Source organism: Anabrus simplex, chromosome 2, assembly GCF_040414725.1.
Source record: "Anabrus simplex isolate iqAnaSimp1 chromosome 2, ASM4041472v1, whole genome shotgun sequence".
Taxonomy (NCBI): Eukaryota; Metazoa; Arthropoda; class Insecta; order Orthoptera; family Tettigoniidae; genus Anabrus; species Anabrus simplex.
The window spans coordinates 1,074,879,863-1,074,902,900 of NC_090266.1; the positions used below are offsets into that span (position 1 = coordinate 1,074,879,863).

General features: G+C 42.5%; 1 protein-coding gene across 1 annotated transcript in view; it reads right to left on the reverse strand.

Annotated features, from left to right (window-relative positions):
* Positions 1-23,038, reverse strand: part of LOC136863296 (G protein-coupled receptor kinase 1) — a 433,602-nt gene that overhangs the window by 374,785 nt on the left and 35,779 nt on the right. The gene's annotated exons all lie outside the window — the stretch shown is intronic.

Below are 23,038 nucleotides of genomic sequence, written 5' to 3' on the forward strand. Positions count from 1 at the left end.
CAGCCGCTTAGGTCGCTTTCTACTAAGTTTTCAGGTATTGATTGTTAATGTACCTTCTGCGCACAGAAATAGGATCACACTTCTTTTGGAATATTCTTCTTCTTATTTCTCTATCGCTTTTCACACACCTGTGGGGTTGCGGGTGCATACTGCGTCGCAAAAAAAAAAAAAAAAAGAAAGAAGTGTATTTGACCCTGTTTTACGGCCGGATGCCCTTCCTGACGCCAACCATATATGGACGCCAACACTATTGAGTGTTTCTGTGGTGGTCGGTAGTGTTGTATGTTGTCTGAATATGAAGAGGAATGTGTTGGGACGGACACAAACTCCCAGTCCTCGAGCGAGAAGAATTAATCAGAAGCGAATAAAATCCTCGACCCTGCCGGGAATCGAACCCGGAACCCTCTAAACGGAAGGCCAATACACTGACCTTTCAGTCAACGAGTCGGACATCACACTTCTTTTGGAATGTGAACTGTCAAATACAATAATTGGGATAAGGTTTTTTGTATGTACCGTAATTTCCGAGTGAGTTAGCCACGCGGTTAGGGTCGCGTATCTGTGAGCTCGCATTTCGGGAGATGGGGGGTTCGGATCCCACTGTTGGCAGCCCTGAATATGGTTTTCCGTGTTTCCCAACTTCACACCAGCTAAATGCTGGGGCTGTGTCTTAATTTCGGCCACGGCCGCTACCTTCCTAATCCTAGCCCTTTCCCATGTTTACGTCGCCGAAAACCTTCGATGTGTTAGTGCGACGTTAAACCATTCAAAACAAATCTTTATGTTAGCATAGAGACAATATGTAAAAATATTATGCACCAAGTTCGTACTACGTATTTTTATTTGCTGCGACAATTGTTCGCCACCAGGCTGGGAGGGTTGCAAGTATGGATAGCAGGGAACATTGTTGAAACTGAAGTACATGCTGTGGTGTATATAAAAGCATATATTAGGAAGAGAATGTCAATCAACGCCTTCGCGCGCCCACGGGGACAGGGAAAAAAAAATCACACACACACACTCTCTCTCTCTCTCTCTCTTAATAAATTACGAAGCATTTAGAACGAGATATTATACCTCCTTCCTAGACCTTTTTCCCAAATACTAGGCGTCGGCCTGTATGTGGATTAAGCCCAGTTTTGCTTGCGGTTGCCTTTCCTGACGCCAACCCTATGTGAAGAAATGCTTTCACTGTTGCGGGTTTCTCTGTTGGTTGGCAGTGTCGTGGAACATGTGCATTAAGACGAGCATAAATATCTAGTCCTCGAGCTAGAGGAATTAAACGGATGTGGTTAATATTCCCAGCCTTCCTCGAATCGAGCCCGGGGCCTTTTGAACCGAAGGCCACTATGTTGCAAGAATCCGGACTAGGGATATTCTTTCTAGAGATGTTAGAAATGACAACGTTATTTTTTGCACTGTTTCAATATAACGCTTTTTGATTTTAGAATGTGCATAGTGCTCGGGTACATTAGATGATGCTTTAAAGGACGAGAAACGTCGTAATGTATAACATTGTGATCTGATCTCCCAACATTCCTATAGCTTTTACATAACGTCGACAAGTGGAACTTGAATAGTGCAGAACATTACACAACTCCACGATATTGGAATTACAGTGGTTTCATATATTGGCCTGTAGCCAAGACTTCTTTTTATCGAGCGGATCGGTTGGCCTGTAGGTGGGTACATGCCTGACAAAATAATAAATATCAAGATCTGATGGCCTATGGTCCACCACCAAAATAATTTTGTTTCATACGTTCCTTTGGTGATTGGGCAAGGAAGGAAAGGAATGCAACGCAATTATTTACAAAGTAATAATTTCACAACCGGGCGAGTTGGCCGTGCGCGTAGAGGCGCGCGGCTGTGAGCTTGCATCCGGGAGATAGTAGGTTCGAATCCCACTATCGGCAGCCCTGAAAATGGTTTTCCGTGGTTTCCCATTTTCACATCAGGCAAATGCTGGGGCTGTACCTTAATTAAGGCCACGGCCGCTTCCTTCCAACTCCTAGGCCTTTCCTATCCCATCGTCGCCATAAGACCTATCTGTGTCGGTGCGACGTAAAGCCCCTAGCAAAAAAAAAAAAAATTTCACATCGATTGTCCTGCGACACAATGTACACTGGAGCCTTTTATATTACTTTTGTATGTTCAGAGTTATATATAATACTGAACTGCACTTGATGCCTTCAAAATTTGTTACGCTACTCTGGTCGAACGGCTGGGGTACTGAACCCATGCTCACAGCGTTTCCTGGAATCAATACAGTGCTTGGTGCATAGACTGTAATGACGCCTCTGATGTAACATTTCGATACTAAAATAGTTCCGACATTGACATATGGCATAAAATTAACGTGGTCGAAACTCAGTTACAACAACCTAGAAACTATAGAAAACGTGAAAGCGAGATCCTCCAAAATAATCCTGGCAATACATTGTTCAAGCTGATGACCTGATGAGATAATCCCAGTGATGTACATCGAATAGTTTTGATATGGACATTGACGGCAGACACATGAGTTTTGCTAAAGAGTGGATTTCTATGGGATCCCTTTATTGTACGCACATACTGGAACACTATTCACTGACAATGTTTAAACAATTCCTCCAAATAGCAAAATGCAATATACCCTGCCATCATGACAGATAGCTTGCAGGTAACCCTTCCTCCGTTCAGAGTAGCAACATTTGGAAATTAAGCTATTAGGACGTCTACGTCCTCAACTAATTGGTCATATTTGAAAAAAATATCGATCTTTAAGGTACGATAGAGGTTTTTATTTATTTTTGGAATTACAGTTATTATTGACATCCACTAATCGTGCATCGCGGTGTAAAGAGGGTTCCTGGAATTTCTCCCCATTTTCCGAGAAAATGGGAAGTATATTATACAGATAATTTACGGGAAATTATCCCTTCTCTTAGAGTGCAAAGTGAATCATTTGATGAAAACTAAAGTATTTATTTACTTATTCGTGTATACTGCAGTAGCACTATACACATATATATACATAACATATATAACATATATAACATGCCTTTAAAATTACACTATTAATGAATGGGAATCGTAGTAATTGTTTTCAATGGAACTTCACAATATTATCATATTTAAGAAGAATGAACCATTTAGATTGAATTCACACAAAAAATATGGCCTACTCGAACACCCGGACTAAATTTACGACTTGACTGGGTGTTCAGGACCAGATTCTCTTCCTGCTGAAACGCGCTATTCCTAGTAAAAATTCACCCATTCAGATTCGAACCCAGTACACTGAGGTTGAGAGTCGAGTGGCTTTTATGATGCTCAATGCCGACAGCCTTCTTTTATGCTGAAGTTACAATTTATACCTCCTGTGCTGGGTTCAATACCGCTTCAAAGGATTAATTCTTTCGTTGGAAATTATTGTTTTGTTACCTCCTAACAATAATCCGTTCTTTGACAGACGGTTCTGTTTGTTCCAAGGTGAATAAAGTGAGTACTTTAATAGTATTAAGGAATTCTTCTGATGCTCAGCCAGTAAGTGGTTTTAGTATGACGTACATGCTTCATCATACATCAGTGTTATGAACATTATTCTGACTGCCACTAAGACTCCACCTAATTAGCACCAGTATTAAAAACACATACTTATAAGTAAATTGGCTTGGAAAAGTGGACTTTAAAGACTCCGAATTGTATAATAAACGAATACCATTTAGTAGATTTGAGTCTATTTATTATACTACTTTCCAAGGATTTCCTTAAATTACCATGTCTGATACAATAACAGTATATTTGCATGGATTTCCTTCGCAAGCTACAAACGGAAGTATTATTTTTATTAATGTACACTGACTGACAGAGCAAATGCAACACCAAGAAGGAGTGGTCAGAACTTTATGCCAATTGCAGGGTAGACTGACGTCACTGAGGTATGCTCATGATGTGAAATGCGCCGCTGTGTTGCGCACGTAGCGAACGATAAATGGGACACGGCGTTGGCGAATGGCCCACTTCGTACCGTGATTTCTCAGCCGACAGTCATTGTAGAACGTGTTGTCGTGTGCCACAGGACACGTGTATAGCTAAGAATGCCAGGCCGCCGTCAACGGAGGCATTTCCAGCAGACAGATGACTTTACGAGGGGTATGGTGATCGGGCTGAGAAGGGCAGGTTGGTCGCTTCGTCAAATCGCAGCCGATACCCATAGGGATGTGTCCACGGTGCAGCGCCTGTGGCGAAGATGGTTGGCGCAGGGACATGTGGCACGTGCGAGGGGTCCAGGCGCAGCCCGAGTGACGTCAGCACGCGAGGATCGGCGCATCCGCCGCCAAGCGGTGGCAGCCCCGCACGCCACGTCAACCGCCATTCTTCAGCATGTGCAAGACACCCTGGCTGTTCCAATATCGACCAGAACAATTTCCCGTCGATTGGTTGAAGGAGGTCTGCACTCCCGGCGTCCGCTCAGAAGACTACCATTGACTCCACAGCATAGACGTGCACGCCTGGCATGGTGCCGGGCTAGAGCGACTTGGATGAGGGAATGGCGGAACGTCGTGTTCTCCGATGAGTCACGCTTCTGTTCTGTCAGTGATAGTCACCGCAGACGAGTGTGGCGTCGGCGTGGAGAAAGGTCAAATCCGGCAGTAACTGTGGAGCGCCCTACCGCTAGACAACGCGACATCATGGTTTGGGGCGCTATTGCGTATGATTCCACGTCACCTCTAGTGCGTATTCAAGGCACGTTAAATGCCCACCGCTACGTGCAGCATGTGCTGCGGCCGGTGGCACTCCCGTACCTTCAGGGTCTGCCCAATGCTCTGTTTCAGCAGGATAATACCCGCCCACACACTGCTCTCATCTTCCAACAGGCTCTACGAGGTGTACAGATGCTTCCGTGGCTAGCGTACTCTCCGGATCTCTCACCAATCGAACACGTGTGGGATCTCATTGGACGCCGTTTGCAAACTCTGACCCAGCCTCGTACGGACGACCAACTGTGGCAAATGGTTGACAGAGAATGGAGAACCATCCCTCAGGACACCATCCGCACTCTTATTGACTCTGTACCTCGACGTGTTTCTGCGTGCATCGCCGCTTGCGGTGGTCCTACATCCTACTGAGTCGATGCCGTGCGCATTGTGTAACCTGCATATCGGTTTGAAATAAACATCAATTATTCGTCCGTGCCGTCTCTGTTTTTCCCCAACTTTCATCCCTTTCGAACCACTCCTTCTTGGTGTTGCATTTGCTCTGTCAGTCAGTGTATGTTGAGTGGTCAGCCCAAACGCTGGCTGGATCATCAAGGCCCCACCATTAAATGTCATAGGTAGCCTAGAGTAACTGAGGAGGCGTACAAGAGAAATGAAAAGTGGAATAGTTTTCCGTTGCTTTCCTCGCTCAGCCAGTAGTTGTTATTAAAAAGTCAGTCTGTCAGGCACACTGAAACGCACGCAAAAACCGACCCCATGATTGACATTTACACACTATTCATAATAGGGACTGACTGGATAAAGAATGGTATTATCATTATTTCTCCTACCTCCGTCATATCCATATCGTCAAAGCCAAGGTTGAGACTGAGACAGGCCAGTGAAACTAACAAATTTGTTCTAGCCCATATCAGAAGAGATAGTGAACTGTAAAAATTATTTCTCGCCAAATAATAATAATAATAATAATAATAATAATAATAATAATAATAATACATTAATTAATCATGTATTTATTTATTTATTTATTTATTTATTTATTTATTTTTTAATTTATCTGTGGGATGTCATTAGCTTAGTGGCTTAGCTGCTGGTTTCACACCCAGAAGGATGAGGTTCGAATTCACTTACAGACCTACTGCTGAATGCTAATTGGTTTTGTCGCGTAAACGTAGAATGTCACCAGATATATGTTCATAGGCCTTCAGTGTTCGACAAGGAGTAAGGAATGGACTTTTCCCACTCTTCAGAATTCCGACTACCTCTGCTGGGTTTGAACCTCCGATCTTGAAATACGGAGGCTGACACTCAACCACTGATTCACATAGAGAACAGTGAACGAAATAGAAGGTTGTGGAAATAAGACGTCTAATAACATTCTCTGATGAGAGAATTGATGACATATAACTAGAAAACTCATATATTTCATTCTCAAGAAAGCTGTGGCCTACTTTAAGATTCTAGGCCATATTTTTACACCTCCTTGTGGCAGTAACTTGGTATCATGATTTACTTGAACGATGCAAGTTCTCAACCTACTATTTTGCAATAATAAAATTTGTGAAGTCGAAGGTGAGCTCAGATCCGGAAGACGGTACTATGTGTTGCGACATTCCGTCCCAGATCGAAGCGTCCCGCGACAAATAGCCTCAGATTACAAAATCGTCCCATATTAGAATATCGTTCAGTCGCAAATCATCTCGCATTTCAAAATCCATCCAAGGCTAGTCCTGCTGGTACCAAATAGACCATTCCGAATGATGTTATTGCTTCTTTGGTAATAGGCTATGGCGTACGTATATAGTTATTTGATGAAAAATTACTTTAAATTACATAAGAGAGCAGCAAAGGGGACGAGGACATAGTAGAACGCCTCGATTTATACCAAGAATTTAGAACTGTTACGAAGACGCTGTAGCTCAATTCCTCCGATGAACGAACACAGGAGGGTAGCATTTCATATTTAATCATCTTGTAGGAAAATACCATCCGTCTGCATCACAATTCCTACAAATATTACAAAATAATTGGCCGAAATCAATTTTAGAATGCATGATTTAGAGAGTACTAAGACACACACATAGACGAGTGAAAAGATTTGAGGAACTGAACTGTTTGCTTCTAGTGTTGAAAGCCTACTGGCCGTGCTGAAAGAAGCAGTTGCCACGATATTTTCTCTCTGCACCAGTAGAAGAGTGTCACGATCCAGATCACTCGATGGTGGGTTGGAACCTGGTAGAGGTATTATTACTTTTGAAATGCAAAAAGAAGCCATTCGGCACTCCATGTCGAACAAAATATGGATGGAGAAGATCATTGGTGAGACATTCGGTGTTCACCAGAAAAAAAATAGTTAAAACTCAGAAAGAAGTCACCCAATAAAGCAGTAATTTCTTTGCCAGCTCGTAGAGTAATTAGTAACGTCAAAATTGGCCCTCAGGCAGCCTAAATAGCATCAAATCAAACACCCGCACATGTTTCTTGTTAGTGGCTGTTCGTCGCACCGACACGGATAGGTCTTATGGCGATGATGGGATAGGAAAGAGCTAGAAGTTGGAAGGAAGCGGCCGTGCCTAGTGTGAAAATGGGAAACCACGGAAAACCGGCTTCAGGGCTGCCGACAGTGGGAATCGAACCCACTATCTCCCGGATGCAAGCTCACAGCCGCGCGCCTCTAAATGCACGGCCAACTCGCCCGGTATCCCCACACCTGTCAACTGAAATCATATTATTACTATTATTATTATTATTATTATTATTATTATTATTATTATTATTATATCCGACTCCATAAATGATTAGCGTGTTGCCTTTGGTCCAAGGAGTCCCGGGTTCGTTTCCCGGCCGGGTCGATGATTTTAACCGTCACTGGTTAATTCTGTTGGCCCGGGGACAGGGCCCTATCGCTTATAAGGCATCAACTCGAAAGACCTGCACCAGGCCTCTCCGGAGTCCACACGCCATTATTATTATTATCATCACCGAAAGATAGTGTATTTACGTTATGTCTACTGGTGGATAAACTGTTGTTGAACTGTTACGATTAAATTGCCAGATATTTTTTTATTGGCCGAATGAGCGCTATAGCGGGCGAGTTTGCTACGCGGCTTGAGCCGTGAAGCTGTTGGCTTACCTCTGGGAATGGGTTCGAACCCTTGTGTCGGCACCTTGTAGACGGATTTCCTTGGTTTCCCCATTTTCTTCTCAGGCAGATGCTAGGATTGTACTATAATTGAGGCCATGGTCGCTTCTTTCACATTTTTAGACCTGTCCTACCCTATCCATGAAATAACTTTGAGTCCTTGGGACGTGAAATCAAGAACGATAGAATGAGAGTTAGTGCAAGCGCAGTGTTGATCTACAAGCCCAACAAACACTGCCATTTCCAAATGTCACTGGTTAGTTGTTTGCCGTAACAAAATAAATTGCAAACTTACGTCAAGTCAGTTCGCATTCATACATTCAGTGTGTTTTCCAAGCAAGTTATCAATGGTTTAAAAATGAACGATCAAGTGGCTGCAAATACTAACTCAACAAAATGATATAACTTCCACATTGGAATATGCCACAACGTCTATAATATCTTCTTTCTCTGCTGATACGTCGTGGTAGACATCATGCGACTCTTTCATTGCATAACATTCATCAATATTAAGGATATAACGTTGAGTTGGGGAAACTTTAGCAAGGTGAAAGTTACTTACAAGCACCTTCTCCCTGTAGAGAGATATGAATATATTCGGTGCGTACCAACCGCATTCTACGGCGATGGAAGTCACTTTGAAACAAACAAAATAAAACTTAGAATCCTAGCAATTCTATACGTTCTCCGATAAACAGGTATTCTGACGGATTCTACTGAAGGACATCGTAATCTGATTATTGCCGGCTTTTCCACATAAATCCTTCCTCGCGCTTCATATTCCGTTGTTTACACCCCTTGTCTGCTCGTGACATGTCAATAAATCTTTCCGCACAGTCTAACCCTTACCCTCTCCTCTACCGCGTTCATATGAGCACGCCCACGGACTAGCAGGCGCCGGGATGCGTCTCCATACAGACCAAAATCTACCCAAACTTATTCCAAAGTTAGTCGATGAGATTCTACATAGTGACATAGGGTCGAAACGTGCCGTTTGCAGAAGCCTGATCGGTTGAGGGGTGTATTAGTTGTAAAATCAGCGAGGAAATAAGACATCAAAAAGAAAATCTGTTCTACTGTTGAGTTAAAAGGACAAATTTCACTGTCAGCCACGGAAAGGGTGTGAATCAGGGGTGAAACTTTGAACGTCGGATGGAATTATGAAGAAGAGAGAGCTTAAAGACTTTTAACTCGCAGAACGTTGTTGTGTTCATATAAGGGGCATTGTAATTTACATAGTGGGTGTGAACTTTCTCTTATAACTTCTACGGCTATTATGCGTGCACTGATGGAAGGATTTGTAATTAGTAATTTTAGAGAGTCTTTCAATTCAAAAGAAAAAAGAGATACAAGGGCTTTTTGGAATTCTCAAGAGAATTTTAATATTGAGCTCCAAACACCAAAGAGTAGACAAGTTAATGGCCATTAGAGGATAGGGAATTACGTCTTCATAGAGGAAAGAGTACTGATAAGCTTGATTACTGTGTCTCTCCGTTCTAATTGTCGGACTGACAATCATAAACTTAATTTTTTCCTGTTTATCGGCGTTATATCAGATATTCCCAAGAAATTGTCTTCATAAACGCATGTACTTCCCAGCCCTTTTGTCGAAGAAGATTAACGATGACTCTATGAACTCTATGCTGTACCGGGCGAGTTGGCCGTGCGCGTAGAGGCGCGCGGCTGTGAGCTTGCATCCGGGAGATAGTAGGTTCGAATCCCACTATCGGCAGCCCTGAAAATGGTTTTCCGTGGTTTCCCATTTTCACACCAGGCAAATGCTGGGGCTGTACCTTAATTAAGGCCACGGCCGCTTCCTTCCAACTCCTAGGCCTTTCCTATCCCATCGTCGCCATAAGACCTATCTGTGTCGGTGCGACGTAAAGCCCCTAGCAAAAAACTCTATGCTGTCCGCTGTTTCGCAGTAACACCCTCTTCCGTCAAAAGCCAGTATATCTCCAAGGGTTTCTGTCTTGTTGCAGTGAGATTGATATACCATAGTAAGAGTAATATAGATTTTCTTGTTTATAATTTTGCTTTACGTCGCACCAACATAGGTAGGTCTTATGGCAAAGATGGGATAGAAACGTGTTAGGAGTGGGAAGGAAGCGGCCGTGGCCTTAATTAAGGTACAGCTCCAGTATTTGCTTGGCATAAGGATGGGAAACCACGGAAAAAATCTTCAGGGGGCCGGCAGTGGGGTTCAAAACCCCCTATCTCCTAAATGAAATCTGAGAGCTACTTGATCCAAACCGGGCTCGCTCTTTAATACAGTTATTATTATTATTATTATTATTATTATTATTATTATTATTATTATTATTATTATTATTATTATCATTATTATTATTATTAGGGCTTGTAACTTTGTTCACTACTCTGTCATAATATTTTGTGTATAATTAAATATTAGCCCCCAAACTTGTGACACATCCATTAGGAACTAGTGGACATTTCATCGCCTGGTGAAAAATGATTGTGGCGTTATGGCTACATATGACAATATATATGATAAATGATAACATTCGAAGAGATCCATTCGCGTTTTACCGTGTGGCATGCTGTTCAAGCAGCGGTCAACGAGAGGTAGCGGGATCTAATTATCAAACCATACACTTATAACATGCTGTTATATCACCAGACATAGGTTATTTGAGACCTAGCTCTCAGTGACAATAATGTTCCTTGATAAAGAAACATTTACATATTGAAGGGAAGAAAAGCGTAGCCATCATCTACGTGTAAATACTTCAGGGCCAATTTCTGTATGTTATCCCGAGTCACAGAGAGATTTGTTATGGCATGTATACATGTGTTAGTTGAAGCCAGGACTGGAAAAACCCGCTGTGGCCAAGTGCATTGGTGATTTAACGTCTGTTACTACACAGCATCATCTATCTTGTGAACAGAGTGTCCCCAAGGGAGAATAATAACCACTTGTCTCTTTGCTTTGTCGTCTGACGAATAGGTAGGCATAACTGTTGTCCATTCGTAGCCTTGTGAACATCTTTGCGTAAGTGTGGCTCATGTTGCGGTTCAAGTAGCCTTTAAATGCGGCTGACACTTTTCCTATTCCTGTACACCTCGGAAGGCAACGGAGCCACAATTATACAGAAAATTTTATGATATTCATCTACAGATACAATTAGCAAATTGTTGTGAGGTAAAGCAGGTATGCTATATTTTAAGTAAAAAAGACTGCATGTACTTTAGCTCGAAAATGCCCAATACACTAAGCAGTAGCCTAAACACTGACTGGAGATATTGACTGAAACTATACTTTACGTGATAATAATGTTCGAGCCCGGCTAGGAGAGAGAGAAAGCGGGAAAACAGGATGTCAGATAATATTGGGTGTGGAATATTTTATTTCCTGTTGACGACAGTTCTTCTTACAGCCCAACAGGGTGAAGTTCTGGTAGGTGATTCTGCCATGTTTATTCGTGTAGTATGGTATCCTAAGACGATGAACTTGCATACATGACTTGGACTCACCTTTATATCCTCTTCGGTAGGAGGGAGTAAATTAGCCTTTTCAAAATTGTCTTTGACATGAACTCGGAGTGAACTGTGTTCTTTTTGTTCGTTAGTTGGTTTGTGTGTTTTTGAGTGTATTGAATACTAGAAATCGGGGAATGAAATTTGCCCGACTAGAACTTCTAGATTAGATGTTGCAGAAAACTGAGTACATGGGACTGATGTCGAGGATCGACGGATACAGACGAGTGGACCGAAGCTACCTTCTGTTATTGTTACATTCAAGTACGAGGATCAACAGTGCCCAAGGATGGAGATTTAAGTACAGAAAGATCGCACAAAATACAGATAGCCTGGATGATTTGAGAAGAAATGTCGGAAGCGCTATTTAACGAAAGATTAACCACAAAAGTCAGAGAAATGGCATATAAAATGGTGGTTAGACCTGCAATGGGATACGGGAGAGAAACCTAGACGATCAGTAAATCTGAGGGGAAGAAATAGCAAGTGGTAGAGATGAAGATGTTATGGTGGATATGGATGGCCACGACAATGGGTCGGTTAAGGAATGAAGAAATCGGAGGAAGTGAGAAAGTGATAGAAATATCAATGAAAATTTTTATATACTTTTTTGACAATTTGCTTTACGTCGCACCGACAGAGATAGGCCTCTTGGCGACGATGGGATAGGAAAGGGATAGAAGTGGCAAGGAAGCGACCGTGGCCTTAAATGAGGTACAGCTCCAGCATGTTCCTGGAATGAAAATGGGAAACCTCGGAATACCATATTCAAGATTGCCGACAGTGGGGTTCGAACTCACTTTCTCCCGAACGCAAGCTGATAGCTACGTGACCCAAGTGACGCATCAAAGAAAGTGATAGAAAAACAGTTGTAATTGTATAGACACTAATTTGAGATTGGATCGAAGTGAGATTGGAAGGAGACTCTCTGAAATGAATGTGACTGGGGGTAGAAGAAAATGAAAACCGAAGAATGTATTTTGTGTGAGAATACTTACTACGAAGGAAATCGATAAAAGATGACGTATGGAACAGAAGAAAGTGGAAGAGCTTACCGGAAACACTGACTAGAAAGGAACAGGTGGAGTAAAAGATGAAGAAATAATGCACTCGTACAACAGAAGTCTCTGATCGCGTTTTCTTTCTTTTCTATGTTCTTAGCGCCACAGTAACTCATATAAGTTTTCGACAATGAACGGCTTAAGTAAGGTACAGCCCCAGTATTTGCCCGGAAAGAAAGAAAACCTTCAAACTATATTCAGAGTTGCCGACGGTGAGGTTTGAACCAACGAACACAAACTCACTTCTACGTACTGTGATCTAACTACAATTCTTAATGTAGTAATAGTCATAAATAATAGTGACGTTGTTTATGATTACAAAATGCATGTATTCATATAATTTGACTTATAATAAGCTAATACTCTATCGTCAGTGCGTGGCGATCCGAAAAGAGAGGAAGGGTGTACGAAAAGACAAATCGCTAAAGATAACTCGAATATTTCCATTCTTCTAGGGAGTATTTTACATATACAACCAGCATATCAGAAATGCCTTGCACACGGTATAAATTTATGGTGCTACGCTGTTGTTCTTGACGTGAAATTATACTCTTGAGTGGTATCATACACTGACTGACAGATAGAGCAAATGCAACACCAGGAAGGAGTGGTCAGAACTTTATGCCAATTGCAGGGTAGACTGGCGTCACTGAGGTATGCTCATGATGTGAAATGCGCCGCTGTGCTGCGCACGTAGCGAACGATAAAGGGGACACGGCGTTGGCGAATGGCCCACTTCGTACCGTGATTTCTCAGCCGACAGTCATTGTAGAACGTGTTGTCGTGTGCCACAGGACACGTGTATAGCTAAGAATGCCAGGCCGCCGTCAACGGAGGCATTTCCAGCAGACAGACGACTTTACGAGGGGTATGGTGATCGGGCTGAGAAGGGCAGGTTGGTCGCTTCGTCAAATCGCAGCCGATACCCATAGGGATGTGTCCACGGTGCAGCGCCTGTGGCGAAGATGGTTGGCGCAGGGACATGTGGCACGTGCGAGGGGTCCAGGCGCAGCCCGAGTGACGTCAGCACGCGAGGATCGGCGCATCCGCCGCCAAGCGGTGGCAGCCCCGCACGCCACGTCAACCGCCATTCTTCAGCATGTGCAAGACACCCTGGCTGTTCCAATATCGACCAGAACAATTTCCCGTCGATTGGTTGAAGGAGGCCTGCACTCCCGGCGTCCGCTCAGAAGACTACCATTGACTCCACAGCATAGACGTGCACGCATGGCATGGTGCCGGGCTAGAGCGACTTGGATGAGGGAATGGCGGAACGTCGTGTTCCCCGATGAGTCACGCTTCTGTTCTGTCAGTGATAGTCACCGCAGACGAGTGTGGCGTCGGCGTGGAGAAAGGTCAAATCCGGCAGTAAAAAGTAACTGTGGAGCGCCCTACCGCTAGACAACGCGGCATCATGGTTTGTGGCGCTATTGCGTATGATTCCACGTCACCTCTAGTGCGTATTCAAGGCACGTTAAATGCCCACCGCTACGTGCAGCATGTGCTGCGGCCGGTGGCACTCCCGTACCTTCAGGGGCTGCCCAATGCTCTGTTTCTCTGTTTCAGCAGGATAATGCCCGCCCACACACTGCTCGCATCTCCCAACAGGCTCTACGAGGTGTACAGATGCTTCCGTGGTCAGCGTACTCTCCGGATCTCTCACCAATCGAACACGTGTGGGATCTCATTGGACGCCGTTTGCAAACTCTGCCCCAGCCTCGTACGGACGACCAACTGTGGCAAATGGTTGACAGAGAATGGAGAACCATCCCTCAGGACACCATCCGCACTCTTATTGACTCTGTACCTCGACGTGTTTCTGCGTGCATCGCCGCTCGCGGTGGTCCTACATCCTACTGAGTCGATGCCGTGCGCATTGTGTAACCTGCATATCGGTTTGAAATAAACATCAATTATTCGTCCGTGCCGTCTCTGTTTTTTCCCCAACTTTCATCCCTTTCGAACCACTCCTTCTTGGTGTTGTATTTGCTCTGTCAGTCAGTGTATTTTTGGTCTATTCTTCAGTAGGCATGAGGTGCGTACATAAAACGTAAGCCCATCGTGTACAGCGGAACAGCATTCAGCACCTACTTAAGGTCGCCTGTTTCTGCTTCCTGATGATGCAGTATGTTGTCATCTGTCTCTTGGCAAAGGCTAGAGTATATTGTAGCTTCCACCGAAGTCCCAGTCGCATTTATGGCTGTAGTAATAATGGCGTGTGGCCTTCGGAAAGGCCTGGTGCAGGTCTTTCCAGTTGACACCGTAAAGGAGACCTGCGCGTCCCCTACCTGTGATGAATTCTAGCGATGAAGACGGGACACATACCCTGCCCCCGAGCCATCGGAATTAACCAATGAAGATTAAAATCCTCGATCCGGCTGGGAATCGAATCCGGGACTCCCTGGACCAAAGGCCAGCACGCTAACCAATTAGACATGGAGCCGGACATGTACGGAAGCTGCTGAGATATGGGTGGTGCTGAGTAATGACATTCCCAGAAGGACTGAGTGTTACGAAAAGTGCTACTCACAGTGTCACTCAAACTACAATAACACTTTCTGGCCCAGTGAAGAGAGCAATGTCAAATTACCTCACTCCTCATCTCGTCTAGTGTGCCTCATTTTGGACCCACCATCCGTTTTTGAGGTTTCCTATAACCGCATAACCTATCATGGTTCTGTTTGAGGATGCAATCAACCTTCGGGCTGACGACCTTACAGATAAACCGTGGAGTCCTACGGTTTGTTTCCTTTATGTAGGAAGTAATGAATCTCACATGTGACCAGTATCAAAAGAAGATCTTGTACCAAACATAACATAATTATTTAATTCATACGCCAGCACCTTTGCTTAGAGAGATTGTCCTACAGTGTGTTAACAAATGCCTCTCCTCTTTCACCTGCTAGATCTCGATGAGTTTTCTCAGGGCACGATGAACTAATTTCTTGTTGAAAAACCCGGGAAACGATATGAAAAAAAGTTAAGTGAGGATTTTTTTAGAGTTCGGTAATCAAGAATTCTAAGCTAATACTAATGAGATTTAGAGGTGTGTCTGATTGCCTTGAGTTATGCCAAAATGTTCTTAGAATATATTGAAAGACATATCTACTTCAAAGTTTCTGACAACTATTTGTATGGGCATGTTAAAAGTGTTATACTTGAAGTCTTCTATATTAACCTTTGAGAGCAGATGGATTGAAATGGCCAGTCTATATAGGATTTGGGAGTAGCTGTCACAGGATTGAACATCCTAATGTAAATGCCTTCAAAACCGCTGTAGCATGATAAATTTTAAAGTTTTTGGATTTTATTATTTTGATAATATACCTAGTTACATATCACTCAGTCCGACTCGTTGGCTGAATGGTCAGCGTACTGGCCTTCGGTTCAGAGGGTCCCGGGTTCGATTCCCGTCCGGGTCGGGGATTTTAACCTTCATTGGTTAATTCCAATGGTCCGGGAGCTGGGTGTCTGTGCTGTCCCCAACATCCCTGCAACTCACACACCACACATAACACTATCCTCCACCACAATAACACGAAGTTACCTATACATGGGAGATGCCGCCCACCCTCATCGGAGGGTCTGCCTTACAAGGGCTGCACTCGGCTAGAAGTAGTCACACGAAATTATTATTATCAGGTTGCAGAATTCACCGCCCTCAATAAACTAAAATAAAAATATAATACAAACATAACTTTTTAAATTAAGTTACTTCATACAGGAGGGATTTTTAAATGAAACGACACACTGAAATGTATTGTCATAAAATGATAGTTAATTCCAACCGCCGCTTGTTAAGTTATGAAGTAGCGACGTTTCTTGTGTTCTCAGTCCATAGTTTAGTTTTACCATCAATAATATTCCCTCTTAATTTCAATGTGTTTTAGAATATATTCAATGTCTTAAGAAGATAATCTCTTTTGTTTCGATAGTTGAATGCTAATTCTCTTCACAAAGTATTCCATAACATGTTCATCCACTGTATAATTTGTTGAGTGAAATCTCCGATAGATAGCCTATCCCAAGTCTGCAATTATTTTAATAGGTATACGAGTTATGTTTGGGTTTTAATTATTATGATCCTAGCATTGCTTGAGAAAAAGTGGCATTTACAATTAACCAAGTACTCTGTTTGATCATTAGGGTGAAGTTACATTACATTCATACTCTACGTTAGTACGGAACCAGAGAGAAATGACATCCACCCATTAGCACTCCTTGTAGACGTCAGTTAAATTTGATAACTCTGAAGCACTAATGTACGTTTCACAGGTTTATTTTGTGTGTGTGTGTGTATGTGTGTGTGTGTGTGTGTGTAAGGCAGAGAGATAAAATGGAGAAAGGATCCGTATTACTGTGGTGGGACCGTAGATGTTCACATTTCTGTTTATTCTGGGTAATATAATGAGGAAAATGTGTTAATGATATCAATGACTTAAGGAATTATTTGTCTATAGTTTAGACAGTCACCTGAAGTCCACTGATCTATATTCAAATCTTTACACTTATAGTCCAGTTATTATACTTGACTTAAGACACATTGCTGTCGCAGTTGGTACCCACATTGTAAGTTTTCAAGCACGTTATGTTCAGGATTTTTAACCTAAGTTTTGATAAATGGAATTCAGGCAATTGTATGTATGCCTAACAAGTACAGTATACCTATTCCAAACCTATAGACGCAAGAATCAATAGTAGAACGGGTAATTCAGATGCTCGAGTGTTGTGGTGAACGATGTTCATTCTTCATAAGTGATCAATATGCAGTCACCAATCTTGCTCAATCAACTTACCTATCTTCTTTTTCAATTTGCTTTACACCGCACGAACAGAGATAGGTCTCATCGTGACGATGGGATAGAAAGGGCTAGGAAAGCGAAGGAAGCGACCGTGGCTTTAAATAAGGCCCCTTTCATACGAGGCAACTAGTGGCGGCGATCGCCTGTACGGAAAACAGGTCTACTGCCCATTTATAAAATGGAACTGCTTCTGCTTGCTTTGTTAATCCAAAAGAAGATAAATAAATGCAGGACGAGAGCAATGAAGGTGCATCCTCCACCACAGAGGTCGTACACAGGGTTTGATGAGTCAATGCCCTTTGTATTTGTAGCTGATGAGGGATTTGGTCCTTCCGGTCATATACTGCGACCATATGCGGGCACTTTTCTGAGTGTAAAGAAACGCGTCTTTTAATTACAGACTTTCAACGGCACGCAGGTACATTAAATGTGCCTTTGGAATACTTTCAAACAAATGGCGTATTTTCCATAGACCAGTGAATGTTGACACCACACTAGCAGAGGACATAGTGAAAGTGTGTTGTGTTTTGCGTAATTTTGTGCGAGAGGTATGGTGTTCAAATCGAAGATACTTTGACAGGCTTGCCAGAAATTTACGAGACAAGTTTGCCAACTACTTTATCAGTGAGGAAGGTGCAGTTTCATGGCAAATGGATCGTATTTAGAGACATAAGTATTGTGTCTAGAGTACTATACAGATCATAGCTGGATACCATAAACACAATTGTACTTTACATGCCTTTAGTAATTTTCAATTTGCCAATGGGCTCTTTTTAATAACATTAGTTAAGTAGTTATGATCGTTTATCTTTCATTCTATTGCTATCTTGCTTACCATGTAAATCTCCGGCATGATTAAAACTTTTCACCACAATAAAAATAATTGAAGCAAATAATGAATGAAATACTTCTTTCTGAATATACTCGGTAATTTACAGAATTGTTTTGCTAAATTGAGTTTTCTTGTAACAAATTAACAAAAGGTGGTACGTAAAATATAAGGAAAACGCTTACTTATCTCGTTTCTCTCTGCTGGTGTTTTGTCATCAAACTCGGGAAGAACCTCAATATAATGCTATGCCATGCGTTTCGTCGTTCACTTTTCCATACTCATCGACTGAAGCGTTCCAAATCGTGGGATATTTTTCAACTCCATATATCAGGTCTTCCGTTTCACTTGTTCATCTGTTAATCTAATAAGGCTACTTCTTTCCACGTTTGCACTCATATCTGACAATGAACGCAGTACGCTCGTTATTCAGGACTTCCTAAATAACACGAACTGGATCAAACTTGAGTGGACAGCGAGAAGTAGCGGCAACTAGTGGCACCGTGTGAAAGCTCTCATTTAAAATAATGCTTTACCTCGAGTGGCGGCGACTCTAAGTGGCGGCCGCTAGCTGCGCGAGTGAGCGACTGTAGGCGACTGTTTGCAGCTCACGCAACTGCAGTCGCCGCGTATGAAAGCTCTCATTTAAAATAATGCTCCGCTGTGAGTTGCCGCCACTAGTCGCCTCGTGTGAAAGGGCCCTGAGGTACAGCTCCAGCATTTACCTGGTGCGAAACTTGAATACCTTCTTCAGGGCTGCCAACAGTGGGATTCGATTCCACTATCTACAAAATGCAAGCTGATAGTTAACTGATCCAAACCACGCAGCCGACTTGCTCGGTTTATCTACCACTGGTTCCTTTGATATGGCCTTGAGCCAATCTCTCCAGTCGTCTCGGCCTTCCTTCAAGCGTTTGCTACATCATTTTCCAGCTGCCAATGTAATGGAAACTGTAGTTATGAAGCTACTAATGCCATTTTTGGAAAATAATACTAATAATAATAATAACAATAACAATAATAATAATAATAATAATAATAATAATAATAATAATAATAATAAAATTGTTCTTCTCTTAGACAATCCCATTGGCGGCAGCCCGGTACACTCAACTTCCGTGCTAATTTGTCTCACGATCCTGGGTTGAGTTAACATTCAACGATAATAATGGCGAAGGCCTCCGGAGAGGCCTGGTGCGGGTCTTTTTCTCGTAGAAGGCCTCTTAGGCGACCTGCATGTCTGTAAAGATTAGGGCCCTACCTAGGATGATTTCTAATGCAGATTACGTCACACATACCCAGCCCCCGAGCCACTGGAATTAACCAATTAAGGTAAAAATCGCCGGGAATCGAACCAGCGACCCTCTGAACCGAAGGCCAGTACGCTGACCATTCAGCGAATGAGTCAGACATTTATTGAACGATGAGTTGTGTTATAAGAATGTGGCTGAAGGAGTGGGCCTAAAAATGCACCCCAGTTATGAAAAATGCATTTTAACTAGTCTTTACACTATGTTATGTTCTTCGGTTCAATAAGAGGTATTGATTTATGTTTGAAGAACCTATGCTGTAATCGAAAACCTCTTCAAGTTTAGTTGTCCTGTGATAGTGAACACATAAGCATGAAGCTGACCTTTGTGTCTGGCACGAGTCCTTCGCTGATAAGGTCGCTGTGAACAACGAGGAAAGTAATTAGGTGAGAATAGAGCAAAAGGGGACGCTCATATAACACTTTCACTTTTTTTAATTTCGTGTGGCTATTTATAGCCGAGTGCAGCCCTTGTAGGCAGACCCTCCGACGAGGGTGGGCGGCATCTGCCATGTGTAGGTAACTGCGTGTTATTGTGGTGGAGGATAGTGTTATGTGTGGTGTGTGAGTTGGGGACAGCACAAACCCCAGTCCCCGGGCCATTGGAATTAACCAATGAAGATTAAAATCCCCGACCCTGCCGGGAATCGAACCCGGGACCCTCTGAACCGAAGGTCAGTACGCTGACCATTCAGCCAACGAGTCGGACACACTTTCACTTTCAAGTTATCATAATGACATAATAGATGGTCGTACCTCAGTTGTACCCGGAAAGTGCACCGCCCAGCGATGCGAGGTTTGAATACTAGCACTGACATCACCTATCCTGAGAGTGTGTTTCACCTTATTTCATATTCAGATTAGACTACCATGTTCCTTACAATGACAACGGCCGTAGCCGTGTTGAAACATCGGATCGCGTGAGATCTCCGAAGTTAAGCAACATTGGGCGTGGTCAGGAGTTGGATGGGTTGCCACGCGCTGTTGGTGGGGGGTAAGGGAATGGAGGAGCGGAAAGGAACTGGCCACCCTACCGCACGTAAACTTCGGCTCAGGAACACCTCTGCGGAGGTTCGGACCTGCCTTCGGGCAGAATAACCCTTACCTTACCTTACAATGTCACAGGTTATCAACATCATACAGTTCGTTCAAGAACTTCTGTACACTTTACCAGAGCTTCAAGATGTCTAGAGACCTTGACCGGTATCTAACGCAGTCTACACTTCCCTTCCAAAAGGACTTTCTTACTTAGGAAATTAAAGTATATCTCACAGTTAACACATAAGCAATACTTCCCTGGCGAAGTATTACACGATGTGTAGCGTCCTGATAGGAAATTAGGGTAACTAATTCTGAAAATTCAGTTCAAAAGTTTGACAATAACTCCATTGAATGAGATGTTAGTTCGAAGGCTAATACGTAGTTTTATCGTGAAACGGAATAATAGAGCGTTCGTTAGATATGAAAATAAATATTCAATGATAGTGTCACATAAAGAAATCTGACATAATTTTGTCCAGAGAACTTCCAAGAAAGTGAAGACAACAATTCGAAACAATGTTTCTTTTATGTTCATAATAGCTTTTAATCACCAGCCCCTCCAAAAAAGGGAAAACTTACGCCTATAAAATCAATGAAAAGAAATACCGTCCACTTCAGTTAAACCTCGTGAGATAATCAAAAGACATTCAAGTCGCAAGGACACGATACTCCACATTGTATCTGCCAATTTCATGTATCGTATGTAACTTATACAATATCTTCTTCTTCTACTCCATAGCCTTTTTTCTCCTGTTCATTGAGGTCGGCATTTGATATGGATTTAGATCAGTTTTATGGTCGGATGCTCTTTTTGACGCCACCTTATGTGGAGGGATGCATTCATTACTGCCTGCCGGGCTGAGTGGTTCAGACCGTTGAGGCGCTGACCTTGTGAACCCAACTTGGCAAGTTCGATCCTGGCTCTGTCCGGTGGTATTTGAAGATGCTTAAATACGTCAGCCTCGTGTCGGTAGATTTACTGGCACGTAAAAGAACACCTGCGGGACAAAATTCTGGCACCTTGGCGTCTCCGAAAGCCGTCAAAGTAGTTGGTGGGGCGTAGAAATAATAACATTATTTATTACTGCCTGTTCCTGTGGTAGTTATTAATGTGGTGTGTTTGTGTAGATGAACAGATGTGAATTAAGACGAACAAAAACACCCGGACCACAAACCAAATTGATTAACCACACGCATTTAAGATCATCAGCTCAGCCGGGGATTGAACCCGAGGCCCTCAGAACCGAAGACCATTCGGCCAAGGAGCCAGATGTATATAATACCTAGGATTGTATTATTTCATAATACGTATAACTACTATTTAGTATTTATATGCTGTAATAAATATGCTGTAATATTTTATGCACTGTATTTTATTGAAAGTGATGTTCAGAAGCGAAGGTGAACATCCTGTTGTCTGAGGAAATTGTGTATATCGGGATTTCCTGGAACTGTGTTTTTATTGTGGCTTACCAGAAGGTATGGGATCGGGTGGCGTCCCTTTATGCCTTACAAGGAGTCGTCGTGAGGAAGCTTGCCCCCAAACACGGCGGCATTATGTGCGTCTTAGGACTATTTATCAGGCTTCTATGGTAGTTGGAGCAACAGGAAGAATTTCACCATCGTCCCAGATCTGGAGCTCAGTCCTATGTTTGCAATAGTACTCGTATCTGGAAAACGCTAAAAGAATTTACAATGTCCAGTTTTATTTCAATTTGTTGTGTCTCGTGTTGAACGGCAAAAAGTCACCCATTTACAAGCTGTTCTCATTTAATAATTGTGTTGTATGTATCATTGAACGTCTTTCAACAACTAGTTCGTCAAATGGAGGAACGACAATCAACCTGTACGTCATTGGTCTTCGAATTGTGGAACGCCTACGCGTAGGGGTACGCCTGAGACTTTTAGTGGGTTGCATGAGCAACCTTTAAAGGAAATTTCGAGAAAAAATCAAAATATTGAAAGAAATACGAAGAATGTTAAACATATTTACTTCTTAAAATCCTCATTTCGCTGACTGTGCCATCAAGTTTAGAACCCGTTTTTCAATAAAGTATCTATATGCGAGCGAGTTTTCGTCCATGGTGTATATAAAAAGCACTTCAGAAAACTGTGGCATCCCATCCCATCCCATAGAAATTTTAATGGTTCGTGATCTCCTAATTCCAGAATTAAGATTGAAAAGTTATTCATTCATAGTTTATTTTTATATTGAGGATAAAATCTAGCGAAATGTGTTATTTTATTGTCATTGCGTACTACTTGATACAGGCACGAACTTTTACATTTTTTTGTGATGTGCTACAAAATTTGTACTTCATTTCACGGTCTTTCCTTATTTATGGTGTGTATTTAAGATGAACGTTTTCAAGCGGAACTAAATAGACTAACCTGTAAAAACTGGCCGGATATTGGCCCAGCGATATCGAGAATACTTTAAAGCAATAAATAATAAATAAAACATATACAGCTTTCGCTGAACATATTTATAACAACAACCACGGCTTTCGAGATTTGGAAAACGTTTTGAAACTTATCTCTAAAGGTAATTACGGGTTAGAGCTGAACAGTCTTGAGACTATCGAAATATTCCTGTCGCAGGAAAAGTAACGGGACAAATTATAAAATGAAACAGCCGCGCACAACATTCTAT